Here is a 15,148-nt window from a genome sequence, read left to right on the forward strand (position 1 = left end):
TAGGCCGCACGGACCTTTCCCTGGTTCTGCGTCCCCAGTAAGTGAGCATGCGTCTCGCCTTTCTCTCGTCTAAGGATCCTGCTGCCTGCCTGTCCTTGAAGGCCGCGGTGTTTGTGCTTCCGTCCAGCGACAGTCTGTTCTACGTGTTTGGCCCCTACCACCCCCCTGCCACACGGGCCCTGCGTTCTCTCCTAGAGGGGGGTCCTGGATCAAGAGACTGGGGCACGTCTGTGGCGGCCTCTGAGCCCCCCTCCTCCCCGCCCCTGGGTCTTCCAGCTCCTGTGCTCAGCCACAGGCAAGGGGTCCTACCTCCTCTCCTGACCAGTGTCCTGTGTAAGGGGCCTCATTCTCTGCTCCATGCGGTCCTCGTGCTGGGCAGGCCAGTGGGAGGGTGTTGGGTAACGTAAGGGACCTCACAGAGACCTGACTGCAGAGGAAGAGGAGGAGGAGCGGGAGGGCGAGACCTTAAGAAAGCAAGTCAGACAGTCACACGTGGAGGCACCTCTCAGGAGCACACATAAGCCCATCGTCCTAGGTTCGAAGCGTTCCTTCTGCCCGCCCCCCAACCACCAGAGACCCATGTTCCTGGAGTTGTCTCCAGCTTGGGAGCCAGCAGGCTCCAGAAGGGGTGTGTGGGAAGACGTGGCAGCCTGCTGCCACGCTGGCCAGGCAGCGGGGCAGTGTGACAGCATCCAGACACTTCAAGGAGGCTGGTGCCGCACAGGAGCAAAGGAGGGGAGAGGGGCAAGATGAGGCCACAGGCACAGGTGAGGTCCACATCCTGCAGGGGGAAAGGAGACGTGGCCAGGAAGCAAGGATTGGTGGGGCAGGAGGGGGAGCTTGGCATCAGGCTGCCCCTTCTGGGGCACCATTCTGAGGGGGGTCCCATGAGAACCTAGTCCTTCCTAAGCCCTCCCCTCTCCTTGTCCGTGCCCTTGGTTTCCCTCGGAGCAGGGAGCAGGCTCTGCCTCGCTGAACAGAGCAGAAGCCCTCGTGAGAAGCAGGCAGGTGTCCCTTGGCAACTAAGTCCAGGCCACCTCACCCAGCACCCCCATGCTTGATTCTAATGTGGGGATCCCAGCCCTGGGGTAAATAACCTTTGGGCTCACACCCTGTTGGGAGCCTCATTGCCCACAGAGCAAACAGCAAAGCCCAAACAAGCTCACTGCCACGGTGCCCACTCAGACTTGAAGCACCCCAATAGGACAGGCAGAAATGCCGTTATAGCAGCGGTTCTCAACCTGTGGGTCGCAACCCCTGGGGGGGGGGGGGGGGCAAAAGACCCTTTCACAGGCGCCGCCTGATGCATCACAATAGCAAAATGACAGTGATGAAGTCACAAGGAAAATAATTGTCTGGCTTTGTGGTTCGCAGCCCAACATATAACTAACCCCTACGCCGCCAGGCCTGTACATGGAGAAGGCTCAGAAAGTCCCCTCCTCCCTCCCCGCCCCATGCCAAGATGACTGAGCAGGCTAACTTGGCAGCCCTTCACTGTCACCAGGGCAGGCAGAGCAGACAGGGAAATCCCTCACCAGAAGGCCCCAGGCCTGGGTTCTGCTCTAGAAAGCAAGCTCTAGAAAGCAAGCTCCAGAGGCACCACCCCTCCTTCCCAACTTCCCCTCCAACCTCAGTGCGCAGCACCCCAGCTCGGAGTTGGGAGGGCATTCATGATGGAAATCCGAGTCCCAGAGGGGAAGAGGGGGCCGAAGAGTTCTGACCTGGGCCTGGCCAGACCAGGCAGTCCTCTCAGCCTGGACACTGTGTCCAGCTGTCCGAGGGAGGAGCCAGTGACCACTGCTTCCACCAGGGAGAAAACCAAGCCTGCCTAAGACCAGGGACACTTGGCAGCACATCCTGCTGCCTGGCTGATGGCCCCGGGTGGAGGGATGGGCTGTTTGGGACCAGCCTCAGGCAAGTGGGGGTGCTGGGAAGATCTGGCCTGCAGACCTGGGTCCAAACGCCAGACCTATCAATGGCTACTTCTGCCATCCCAGGCCCTCGGTGCCTCTGTTTCCTCATCTGTTAAATGGGATGGTGATCATTTCTCCTGCGTAGGGTTCTCCTATGGGGTTCTGGTGGTGTAGTGGTTACGTGCTAGGCTGCTGACTGTAAGGTCTGCAGTTGGAAACCACCAGCTGCTCCACAGAAAGATGAGGCTTTCTACTCTCATAAAGAGTGACCTTCTACTCTCATAAAGAGTGACCGTGTCAGAAGCTCACAGGGGCAGTTCCACCCTGCCCTGAGAATCACTATGAGTCAGCATCGACTCGATGACAGTGAGTTTAGTTGTTGTTTTTTAAAGAGGGTTCTCACGGGGACTGGGTTAGCCTCAACCGAGCATGGCACAGTGACCAATAGTAGGGCCCCTGGCACTGTCCTGTGGTCCAGATAGCAGCTCCTCCACCCGGCTGTGCAATTCAGCCTCTGCCTCAGTTGGGAGCACTGTGAGCACCCCAGGCATGCTGGGTACTGACTACACCTCATGGAGAGGAGGTTCTGGCACACGACGCCCAGGAAATACGGGTTCCAGGTTTGCCCCCCGACTCTGCCCGCCCCCGCCCCAGCTGCTTCTTATGCTCTCAATCCCTCCTCTCACACCTCCTGTTTCCTGCCAAGTCCAAACTCTCACAATCCCCCTGACCTCCATCCCTAAAGTCAGATTCACTTCTTCACACTCAAGTGTAAATGACTGATAACTACTTCCAGTAGACTAGAGGAATCATGTATGAATGGTGGAATCTTAGGCCAGGCTGAAGGGGGTGTGTCAGAGTTTGAGAGGGTAGCTCCACCCAGCACACTTCCGGGAAGACCTTCCTAGCTGGCCTCATACCACCAGGTGTAAACAACACTGGGCTCAAGGCCCAGCTCTGTCTCCTGGATACTGTGTAACTTTCAGCAACTTGCTTTACCTCTCTGGACCTCAATTTATTGTACCAAGTGGGACAATAGTCTTTGTCCTTTTCCGTTTCTGGCGTTGTTCAAGAGTCACTATGTCTGTCAGTGGTCAGCATCTGTATCCCCAGGTTGGCTTTATCTACATGTCTGTCTGTCCCTTTGAAGGGACAGGAAGCAGGCCAAGGGCTTTCTCAAGACCTTTTGCATAGCTGAGCACACAGCAGGTACACAGTGAATGTGAGCTGGACGGAAGTACACATCCAGATCTTGGACCCTAAGCAACCCCCACCTGTGCCGGGCGGACCACCCACGTCTCATCCACAGAGGCTAGGCCGCTCATTAGACAGACAGGAAACCAGAGGCTCTGGGAAGCCAGGGCCCTGCCCTGAGGTCCTGCTGGGAATCACACACAGGCAATTTGACAGCAAAGCCCATGGCCTCTCCACCCTCTGCTGCACAGTTGCTTTATGGAGGAGCCAGCAACTGAGCCCAGTGGCATTTGCAGCAGGTACCTACACTCCTGACCACTACCCTACCATGCCCATCACACACACAACCCACGCCCACAGCTGGGACAGCAGGTGGGGCGTGCGTCTCCCTGTGAATCCTGATCCACTGAGGCCAGGTCTCACAGAGATGAACTTGGGCTCCACAACAGGAGGCCTTCCTAGCAGGGGGGACGGTCTTCAGCAGAAGGAAGGGAGCTTCCCGTTCCAGGAGGTGTGCAAGAAGCCAGGGAGGCTGTGGCCCAGCTTTGAAATGGCCCAGTTTCCTGGAAAGGGGTCCTTTGATCTCTATCTGGGGGAGATCTTCCCCTTCTCTGTTCTGACTTCCTCCTGCCTGCCAGTTTCTTTACCTGGCCCCCTCGGAGCCTCCTCCGTTTGCTCACCTGGAACATGGGGTAATGCCTGCCCTGCTTCTTTAGGGTTACTGTGAGGGTTAGAGAAGTCAACCCCTAGCCAGTGCCCAATGGGGATCTGGCTGGGCAGGGGCTCAGTTAATAAGCCTCATCATTAGCGTACCTCCCCCCCTTCGTTCTGGAGACCACCCCAAGCGAGAGGCAGGACCCCGGACTTACCCTGCCTCGCCTTTCGGTCCTCCCAGGGGCCAGTGGAGCCAGTCCACTCCTCTGCCTCACTTTTGTGTCCATCTAAGGAATGAAGGACCCCGCGCCCTCCAGGGGGTCGGGGGGTGGGGTGGCCCTGGGTGGCAGGGCCTGCCCAAAGCAAAAGGATGCCCAGGAAGGGGGTGTGTCAAGCTCCCGCCCATCCTCGAGCTTCACGGCCCGCGCCCGCCCGGGCTTCCAACTAGAATCCACGTGATTTCCCGGCAGCGGCCGCCGGTTCCTCGCTCGCTCGCTCGCTTGCGGCTCAGGCTGCTTTCAGTTTCAGGCTGAGCGCAGAGATGCTGGGAGCGCGGCCGGTGAGTGCGCGCGCACGGGGGAATGCCTCCCGGGCGCAGGCCAGCGGGGCGCGGGGCGGTCCAGAGTTCAAATTCTGCCCGGAGAGGGCAGGAGCTTATGGGGTGGGGGTGGGGGTCGGGGGATGGAATGGATGGAGCAAGAGCTACCGGTGGCCGGGTGGATGGGGGGAGCGACAGACAGTGGATGAGTCGGCGGCGTGCAGCCTGTAACTTTGGAGAGGTTGAGAGTTGAGTGGCAGGTTGCAGGGGAAGACAGGTGGGGGGTCTCCGGGTCTCCTGGGCGCGGAGGATGCGTCTGTGGTGCCCTCTTCTGTCACCACCTTGGCATCACGCTCTTTTGGCTTTCTTCCTTCTCAACTTTGAGTTGCTTTTAAAAGAATTATGCAAGTTCTTTGTACACGATTCTGATGGATTTGACCCAAGAATGCTTCTGCTGACGGAAAACCTTCCCAGTACAAACAATAGTAAGAGGAACAGAATCCGTGAAGCCAATGAACTGGCCGATTTTGACAGTTGCCTCCAGGCTAGCCCCCGGCCACCTCGGTTCCCACTGCGGGCTATCTCCACAGCACACTTCAGCATGTACTGAAAGATACAGCCCTTTTAAAAACAAAAGTGTTTGGGGGGTGGGGTGGGGGTGAGATAGTTTCTTAATGTCTAATCTCCAGAGACGGTTTCTAAGGGTCATTTCCACTTCGTAAGTAGTAAGAGTAGAGAGCACCCGTGGGGGACAAACTCCGCTGCTGGGCGGGCATGTGGAGCCCACTCTTCAGAAACACGTTGAGGCAGCTGACTTTCATACAGATTATAGCCTGGGAAACCCCATGGGGCAGTTCACCTCCGCTCGGAGGGTCCCTGTGAGGCAGACTGGAGTGGACGCAATGCCTTTGGTTTGCGTTTAAGTCATGGGCGAGAACATGCCTTTTATTTCTGTCCCCCGGCAGCCCTTTGCTCTTCCGCCTGGTTCTCGGTCACCACTCCCACCGTGGCAGTCAGGACCCATGTGGGTTGGGGTGACTGTTTTGGAAAGTGCTAAGAAGGTCCCTTTTATAAGTTGGGGTACTGGCATCTCCTTATTCAAAAGCAGCTTGAAAACCAAGCGGCTCCTAGCTCCCAGAGACCTGGAGGTGTCAAGAGGTAAAGTGGACCCGGAACTGTACCCCGAAACCTCATCCCTCCAAATGCCTGCCTTCCCTCTGAACAAGCAAGGGCACCGAGGGCTTGTGCTCAACTAACATGACTCACGGCGACTCAGTAGAACTGTGGCCCAGGGCTCCGGGACCTGAACTCTTTCCGGAAGCAGGCTCTCCTATCCTTCTGAGAAGGGGCTAGGGGGTTGATCTGCTGACCCTTCCGCCAGCAGCCAACACCTCCCCACTGCCCCCCCCCAGCTCCTTCTCCTGTAGGGTCACCCCTGCTGTGGCCATGGGTTTGGTTTTTTGGTTACTGACCCGCCCTGGTGGCAGAGTGGGCTACCCACTGCATTACGTTTGCAGGGTCAGCAGTTCCAATCCGCTGCATTGTTCCAATGGAGGTGGGGGGGAAGGGGCTGGGCGGGGGGATGAAGCTTTCTGTTCCCATAAAGCCTTAAAACCCCACCGGGCAGTTCTACTGTGTCCCATAGGTCCTCTAAGGGTGGGGATCCATTGGATGGCAGTGGGTTAAGGAGCCCTCGGAGCACTGGGGGTTAGACATTGGGGTTTGAACCCACCCAGCAGGGCCGTGGAGGAATGGCCTGGGTGACCTATTTCCCTAAAGGTGTCAGCCAGGGAACCCTAGGGAGCAGATCCAGTCTGCAGTGCGTGGGGACATGGGGACAATGTTTGGGTTGATCTCACTTTTCTAAGGGAGAAATAAGTCTTGAAACGTGTTAGACCTGGTCACCCTGCCGTAGGACAGGTGGGCAGAGCGATGCTGCTGCGCAGGTGTACAGGTGTACTTCCTTCACACCTTGTTGGACTCTCGCCCCAGCTCACCACTGAGTTCACACGCCTGCCGGGGAGCGCCCGATTGGCTGGCACCTGGCCTGGCAGGCAGGAGGGGGCTGAGACGCATGGCATTGACGGGACCCTCTCCTGGGCTGGTTTGCCGTTTTCCCTCCCAGAACCCCGGATTTTGCCCTCCTTCAAAGGCTGCTTCATGGATTAGATGAGAGGCGGCCCGGGCCCACCAGGTGGTGAGTTTTGCTCCTGAGCGTTGCGGTCATGAGCAGAACTGTATTACCGCACAGGGTCGAAGTCGGGCAGGCAGTTCCTGGTGCCGGTTCTAGGGGAAGGCTGTCTGCTCTGGTGAAAAAAAGCCCCTTTCCAGTGTCTAGCAGCCTGCTTCCATGGCAGCCTGGGACCTATAGGGTCATTAGGCGTCAGAAAACACTCCCTCGTAAGGGGTTTGATGCCCATGACTCAAACCCACGTGAAAACAGAGTTTCTTTGTTATGCTAATGAGAAGCCCTGCCCCTCTGTTTTGAGATCTAAAAGGCTCAAAGAAGCAAGGTAGCCAGAGGCAGAGGATGCATGCCCCATGGATAGAGCCCAAACCAAGCCCACAACCAACAAACTGATTCTGACTCACAGTGACCCTATAGGACAGGGAAGCGCTGCCCCTATGGGTTTCCAAGACTTTAAATCTTAACAGGAGTAGAGAGCCTCATTTTTCCCCCCATGGGGAGGCTGGTGGATTCAAACTGTTGACCTTGTAGTTAGAAAGAACTGCTGACCTTGTCACCAGCAGCCCGCTACTCCACCAGGGCTCCATTGAGTAGTAGGCCTTTCTCTGGTGGGCAGGCGACGGGACACCCAGCACTCTGCCCCTCTCTGCTGCCCCCCGCCATTCCACACCCGTGGTCGCACTTTCAGCCAACACCCTCACCAACAGCTAGAGTGACAAGGACAACCAGAGGTGGGCTCCCACAACATTCAAATCACATCCTGTATTGTGACAGTTGGAGCGAGCCCCCATTCTGCTCTTGTGGGTCTGGAAGGAGCGTGTAGATAGAGTCTAGTTTTCCTGGCGCCCCCTCTGGACCCAGACTCTTCTGCTCTGTGGCTGTCCATCCTTCTTGTTAATCAATAGTGAAACTAACAGGTTTCTTGGAAGCAGACCGGAGGGAAGCAGGATTTACTCATTCATCCTGCCTGCCTCAAGCCTGCCTCTCAAATCACACCAGTCTTCTGGGAAATTCCCAGACACTAGAAGTATCTCTAGAAAAGCCCTTAGCAGCCCTTCTGGTGAGGGTGCTCCGGCCTCATTCATAAAAATAAATATGGACTCAAACTTTTAAAAATAAAGATCTATACAGAATGGTATATTAATAGAATGATATTAAAGAGGAATTAAATATCTCCTATGACATCACTTTTCAATGATTTAGTTTCCCAATAGCTAATACGGGCATGGGGCGGGCAGTGGCCTGTGCCAGGCTTACAACTGTTGCTATCAACTGTTGTTATACTTGAGCCCACGGACCTGGCAGTATTTGGATCTGTTGTGCTTGGGCTCACTGCGAGTCAACACCAACTTGATGCCACCAAACAACAACAACAACAACAACAACAATGCATATAGTATAAATGACAAACCAGGCAAAAGAATCTATAGTGGAAAGTAAGTCTCCTCTCCCTTGTCTCCTAGCTACCTAATTATTTACCCTGAAGGCAGCCAATATCCTCAGGGTCATACATCTCCTTCTAAAAATAGTCTAGGTGGGTCTTTACAAACATAGAGCTCTGAAAAAAATATCACACATGCCCACTCTGGTTTTTTTTAATACTTAACAACATACTTTGGAAATCTTTTCACAAACTGGGCTTTACCTCAAACTCATCTGTAGCAGATTTAAGAAACTGACAAACTCCCGTGAACTGAAGGCTGCAACGCCGTAGTGTGAGAAGCAGATGACGGTCATCCCAAGCTTATGGAATCAGAGGTCAATGGACTTTGGTTCTTTGCTTTGAGGGTGCTCAATGAATCGTGGCCCAGAACTACCGTATACTTATGATCTTAAGCTCTCTTTACTTTCTTGTGACATGTATTAGTCTGGTAGGCCTGGTTCTCAATGAACTCGCTAACTGTCATTGTTCGTGTAAATAGCGTCCGGTCACTTTCTATAGTTTAATCTATATAAGTCAGCAGTTCGTGTATTATGGTGTGAAAGCTAGCCTATACTTGCATGATTTCCTTTTCTCAACAATGTTTTAAATTCTATACCATTGGCTAAATTAATGACACTATCGATAGAATTCCCTTATACCCCAGGCGGATGGTTGATAGTGTTCTCTATCATAGAATGATAATGATGTCTCTAAAGTGAACCTGAGTCATATGTAAACCATGGGTAGATGAATGGATTTGGGGCTCACACTTAATTTTAGCCCCAATCTAAGAACAATCAGTTCCCATGACATGGCCCTACTCGATACCTGCCCTTATGAAGAGGCCACTGAAGACATGGGTGTTACAGCAAAGCGTGATGAAGAAGCCAGATAGTGCCCGGCTATCAGAAAGAATAGCGTCTGCAGTCTTAAAGGCTTATCTTCAAACAAGCAGCCATCTAAGTGAGACATCAACTACGTCCAGGAAAAAGTACAGCAACCTGTGTGATCCAAGTATTTGAAATAATAAAATCCACATCTGAAGGAGGGGATGGTATCAGAACTTACATTCTGAACACCTAGTTTTCAGGTGGCTATGGATGACAGTGGAAACCCAAAATTCACTTGAGGGGTCCCCACATAGATTAAGCCGCCTGTGAAGCCTGTTTGGACCATAGCCCAGTGGGGAGACTAGCCTTGCTATGAGACAGGCCTTCGTAAAGCCAAGGGTGAAAGATGTAGTGAAGTTAAATGCAATTCCTTAGTATTTTATCTTCCTTTGGGCCCATTTTAAAGCTTAGGGTCTTTTTGTTTGTTTGTTTTGTTTTTCTAGTAATGCTTTCTATTCTATTTATTTTAATTTTTTTCTAAATTATTTTATTAGGAGCTAATCCAGACATCATACTATTCCATAGTTCAATCATAAGCAACAGTATTGTACAATTGCTACCAAAATAAGTTTCAAAACATTTTCATCCTTCTTAAACTCCTTGATATCAACTCTCCTTCACATACATACCCGTGTCCCCCGGGAACCCTCATTCTAGTTGTTGTCTCTGTGGATTCACCTATCCCGGGCTTCATATACCGAATAACATAGAAAAGCATGTAGCAAAGAGTCAAGAAGGCAGTCAACAGTGGCAAAATACAACAGAGATAAACCCCATATGGAAAAAACAAAAAACACAGAAAAGCTTACAAATCAGGTCAACCCCAAAGCGTATCAGAAGGGAGATCAAGGTTAAGGTTTCAGTTTTTAACATTTTCTGCTTTCTTTTCGATTAAGGTTTTCCTCTTATGTGCAGTCATGGCTGTTGGGTTTGGGTTTTCTGTGTACTTTCCTGTCTGTGAGACGGAAGACAGGTGAATCCACAGAGCCTGTCACCTGGTTAATATGCCCCCAGGGCCTGGCCGGGGAGGCTGGGGGAACGGGGAGCAACAAGAGTGAGTACGAAAGGAAAGTGCCCTGAGATGGATGTGGCGGTGATGGCATGGCGCTTCTAAATATGACTGGGTGACTAGATTGTATGACACGGAAGTCATGCCAATAAGACTGTTAAAAATAATAATAAATCAGATCAGTGTTTCTTTAAAAAAACGGTCTTTTTTTCCTCGTCATAGCTATATGGCAGTTCATTGTGTGGTTGCTCTATGGGGCGTTTTTATTAACTTCTAGTGGTCACTGAGTTGGGCTCCTTGGTCTTCGGTGCCAAACCGTCGTCATAATGGAGATCGTTGTTCAAGCATCCTCTTTCAGGGTGAAGGAGTCAACCTTGAGGACTTAATCCAGAAGTGGGCTGTCAAAGCCAAGGGAAATGTCCACTTTGAACTTGACAAACACAAGCAAATTCCCCTCTCTCATTGTTGTGTGGATTTTCGCCCCCCTCTGCTGGGTGTGAGGGTGTCTGCTTCCCCCAACTTCCCAGCACCCTGTGCTGCCAAATGTCTCCACACTGCAAACCAGGGCGGCAAATAGTGGTGCTGTTTTCTACTCCTCTGATTGTGAATGAGGTTGGACGTCTTTTCCAATATTTACGAGCCAGCTATAGTCCCTGTTTCTATAAACTGTGTACCCTTGGCTCATTTCCCCCCACTGGGATGTTGAACTTTTTCCTATTGATCTGTAAAATCTTCTTACATATACAGTGAACCCTCGTTTATCGCGGTTAATCGGTTCTGGACCCTACCGTGATAAATGAAATTCCGCGAAGTAGGATTCCTTATTTGTAAATCAAATATTTTCGTAGTTAGAGCATAGAGGACATGAAAAAACACCCTGTAGTCACCATTACACTCGTATTACCCAATTTATTAAACGAAAAAGGGAAAATACAGTAAAACATTTTGGACGTTACAATTATCATTTATTATTTATTATATTATTTATGGCATCAAGCGTGTACAGTATGAGCCAATCAGTGGCAGTAATGACCGAGCATGCGCTGTTACGCAAAAACCGCGATAGAGTGAAGCCGCGGAAGTCGAAGCGCGAAGTGGCGAGGGTTCACTGTAAAGGAAATTATCTCTTTGGATATGATGAAAATATCACTTACTCTTATTTTACGATACTATTTTTTTAGAGAAGGTTTAGGCTTTCAGAAAAATTCTGCAGGGTGTAGAGAGAGTTGTCATATGCCTCCCTCCCCCTGCCACTCCCCATGGTTCCCTCTGTTCTTAGCATCTTGTATCTGTGTGGTTGCTATGCATTGGAATCCACTCTAAGGCAGGGAGCTTGTGTATTGTGTTAGTATGAGGATGGCATATTTGTTATCCTTGAGGAACCAGTATTAATAGATTATAACAAACTAAAGTCCATCTCTTCCCTTCAGCGTCATCTGCATTGTACACTCCCTTGACTTTATACAAATTCATGTCATGTGTCCACCGTTACAGTTTCATGAAGAATCCTTTGACTGCACTTACAATAGTTTGCATACACTCAGTTATCTCACTGCGTAAACCAGGCACTGTCTGTATGTGATGCCTCTTGCATGGTGTGTGATGAGAGATGACTGCGTGCGCCCCACCATCTCCTCCTCACCCCCACCCTACCCCAGGCTCTAGTCCCCTTGGCTCCTGCAAACCTGGCACTGCTCTAGGGTTACAACAGCATTGCTGCCCACGAAACCACCTTGTGCTTAGGGAAGCCCAGCAATAAACAAGAAAGCAATGGTGTACAATGTGGCATGCAACGGGAGTGGATGGAGGGCAGGCAGACAGGGGAGGAGGAGGGGGAGGGCAGGGGCAAGGGCAGGGTTGGGGCTTTTTGGACAAAGGGAGCCTTTGGAACATTTGAGGGTGAGCCACGAGGCTGTCTGGAGGAAGTCGAAGCTAAACAGAAGCAATAGCAAAAGGAGGAGAAGACAAGGGAGGAGGAGGCGAAGTTGTTTAAAATCCGCTGTGCTCACTCACTGTTGCTTCCTGTGAGTACATGGAGCTTCATGCAGGCTGAACCTCAGGCAAGAGCCCACGGCTAGGACAACCTGCCAGCCCTTCCTGAAGCAAGTCCCAGGTCATGGTATTGGGAATAGATACAGTGTTGGAGGCATTCTATCTGCATCCGGAAAGGCAGGCTCCTCTGGGGCTTCTAGACCTAAACAACTGTGTGGTGAACATCTTTGTAGCATCACTTGGCTCCCACCCTGCCTTCTTTCCTTAGGCTAGAGTCTAACAGGAGACTTCTAAAGAAACGTATCATTGCTAGGTGCCACCAGGTTGGTGCCGACTCATGGGGACCCTGTGGACAAAAGGACAACTCTGGCCCTTCTTGCGTCATCCCCGCAATGGTCACAATCGAGCCATTGATGCAACCACCAGGCCGGTCCGTCTCGTGCAAGGCCTTCCTCTTTTTCTCCTTGTTGCCCTTTAGTTTATCGGGCATGATGTCCTCCTCCGGGGACTGTCTCTCTCGATACGTGAGACACACATGAGTGAGACGAAGTCTCGCCATCCCTGCTTCCAAGGAGCATTCTGGCGGCCCAAATCTTCCAAGACAGATTTGTTTGTTCTTCTTAAAAAACAGTTTTATTGTCACGTTGTCCACAGGTCATACAATTCAATGATTCAATCATATCAAGGAGAGTTGTACAATCATCACCACAATCGACTTTAGAACATTTTCTGCTTCCTGTACTCATTGTTATTCGTGTTGTTATTTTTTTAATTGTGGCCAAAAAATACATACACAGAAAAACATTCTCCAGTTCAGCAACCTCAACCTGTCTAATTCTGCGCCATTAATGATCATCTCCGTGTTGTGCAACGACTATAGATACCCTTTCCAGATGCTTCCACCACCACTAATAGAAACTCAATGTCCCCTAAACAAAAACTCTTTCTCTTTCACCCATGGTAACCATTGATCAAGTTTGTTTGTTTGTCTGTTTTAGTAGTTTTCTTGCTAAAATATTCACATATATACACTTCGTAGTTAAATCGCTTTGGAAAAGAGTTGTATATACCTCATCACAATCCGTTCTGATGCTCCCTCCCCACTCTTGCATTCATGGATGGCTCCCCACAGCCCTCCCCCTGCCTCCACCCACATCCCCAGGAAACCCTTGCGTCAGTTACTGTCTCCGTCCTTTATCTACGCACCCACTCCTTCTGTGCTTCACAGACTAGGAGACCCAATAGAAAGAATAAAAAGAAAAGGAATCAGATTTGTTTATTCTTCTGGCAGGCCATGGTACTTTCAAGAGTCTTCTCCAGCACTACAATTCGAATGCATCCGTTCTTCTTCAGTCTGCCTCTTTCGAGGTCCACCTTTCGCATGTACAAACCAAACACCGTGACTTGGATCAGGTGCACCTGGGTCCTCAAAGTGGCACCCTTGCTCCCTAGCACGTTCAAGAGGTCTTGTGCAGTGGATTTCCCCAGTACAACACAGCATTTGGTTCACTGTTGTTGCTTCCATGAGCTTTGATTATGGACTCAAGCAAGAAGGAGTTCTTGCCAACTTCAATCATTTCTCCCTTTATCATGATGGTACCTATTGGTCCTGTGATGTTACCACTGAGGATTTAGGTCTTCTTCACGTTGAGTTGTAATCCATACCGAAGGCTACTGCCCGCAACCTTCATCAGCAAGGGCTTCAAGTCCTCCTCACTTTAAGCAAGCGAGGCATAGCATCTGAATAGCATAGGTTGTTAATGAGCCTCCCTTGGTTTTCTTTTTTTATTTAATCATTTTATTTTATTATGATCATGATAGTGGGCAGGAGCGAGGAAGCATTTAGGAACTAGAGGAAAGTTGTATGTTTCATCATTGCTGCACTGCACCCTGACTGGCTTATCTCCTCCCCAAGATGCTTCTGTAAGGGGAAGTCCAGTTGGTCCAGTTGCCTATAGATGGGTCTTGGGTCCCCAATCTGTACTCTCCCTCATTCACAATGGTTTGCTTTTTTGTTCTTTGATGCCTGATACCTGATCCCTTCAACACCTCAAAATCACAAAGGCTGGTGTGCTTCTTCCATGTGGGCTTTGTTGCTTCTGAGCTAGATGGCCGCTTGTGTACCTTCAAGCCTTTAAGACCCCAGACGCTATATCTTTTGATAGCCAGGAACCATCAGCTGTCTTCGTCACATTTGCTTTTGCACCCATTTGTCTTCAGCGATCTGTCGGGAAGGTGAGCATCATGGCATGCCAGTTTAATAGAACAAAGTGTTCTTGCACTGAGGGAGCGCTTGAGTGCCTTCCTCCGTTTTCCTCATATTGTCCAGATACTCAGATTGAATAAATAGGGTGAAATTATTCAGTCCTGATATACACCTTTCCTGATTTTAAGCCACTCAATATTCTTCTTGATCCATGTGCAGGTTCCCCATGAGCACAGCGAAGTGTTCTGGAATTCCCATTCTTCTCAAGATTATCCATAGTTGAACCACGTGGTCGAATGTCTTTTCATAAAGTAAACATCTTTCTGCTGTCAGCCAAGATCCCTCTGATATCAACAATGATATCCCTCATGCTACGCCCTCTTCTGAACCCAGCTTGAACCGATGAACATCATGACTTTCATTTTTAAAGTATTTGAAACAGTGTCGATCATTCCACTTTGAAAGGTGTGTGTTGAAATGTAGAGGCAGGAAGTTGCCCTACCCTTATGCACCCACAGAACCAACATTCTTCCGGAAGCCTGGTGTTCCCGTGGGTGGAGGGGCGGCGAGGTATGGTGACCGAAGTTCAGTATACATGGTTCAGCAGCTCCTCGTCCATTCCTATTGCTCTTCCTGGTGAATTGGAGCTGGTCCTGGGAGACATTCAGCTATTATCCTGGTGCCTTGTTGAAGAGAGAAGTAGCCGGATGTTTTCTTTGTTTTGTTTGCTTTTATTTTTAACAGTTTTAACAGTGTGGGCACTTCATCCACACATAACACAATTCAATAGTTCAATCGCATCAAGAAGAGTTGCACAATCATTACCACAATACATTTTAAAACATTTTCTTCTTCTTTGTACTTATTGTTATTAGTATAATAATTTTTCTGGGTATCTATTTTTTATTTTATTAATTTTATTTGTTTAAATCATTTTATTGGGGCCTCCTACAACTCTTATCACAATCCATATATCCAGCCATTGTGTCAAGCACATTTGTACATTTGTTGCCATCATCATTTCCAAAACACTTTCTTTCTACTTGAGCCCTTGCTATCAGCTTCTCATTTTTCCCCTCCTTCCATCAGAAACCCTTCATAATTTACAAATTACTATTATTTTTTCATGTCTTACACTGAC

Source organism: Echinops telfairi, unplaced genomic scaffold (genome assembly GCF_000313985.2).
Source record: "Echinops telfairi isolate 266 unplaced genomic scaffold, ASM31398v2 ScPeMD7_2291;HRSCAF=2852, whole genome shotgun sequence".
NCBI lineage: Eukaryota > Metazoa > Chordata > Mammalia > Afrosoricida > Tenrecidae > Echinops > Echinops telfairi.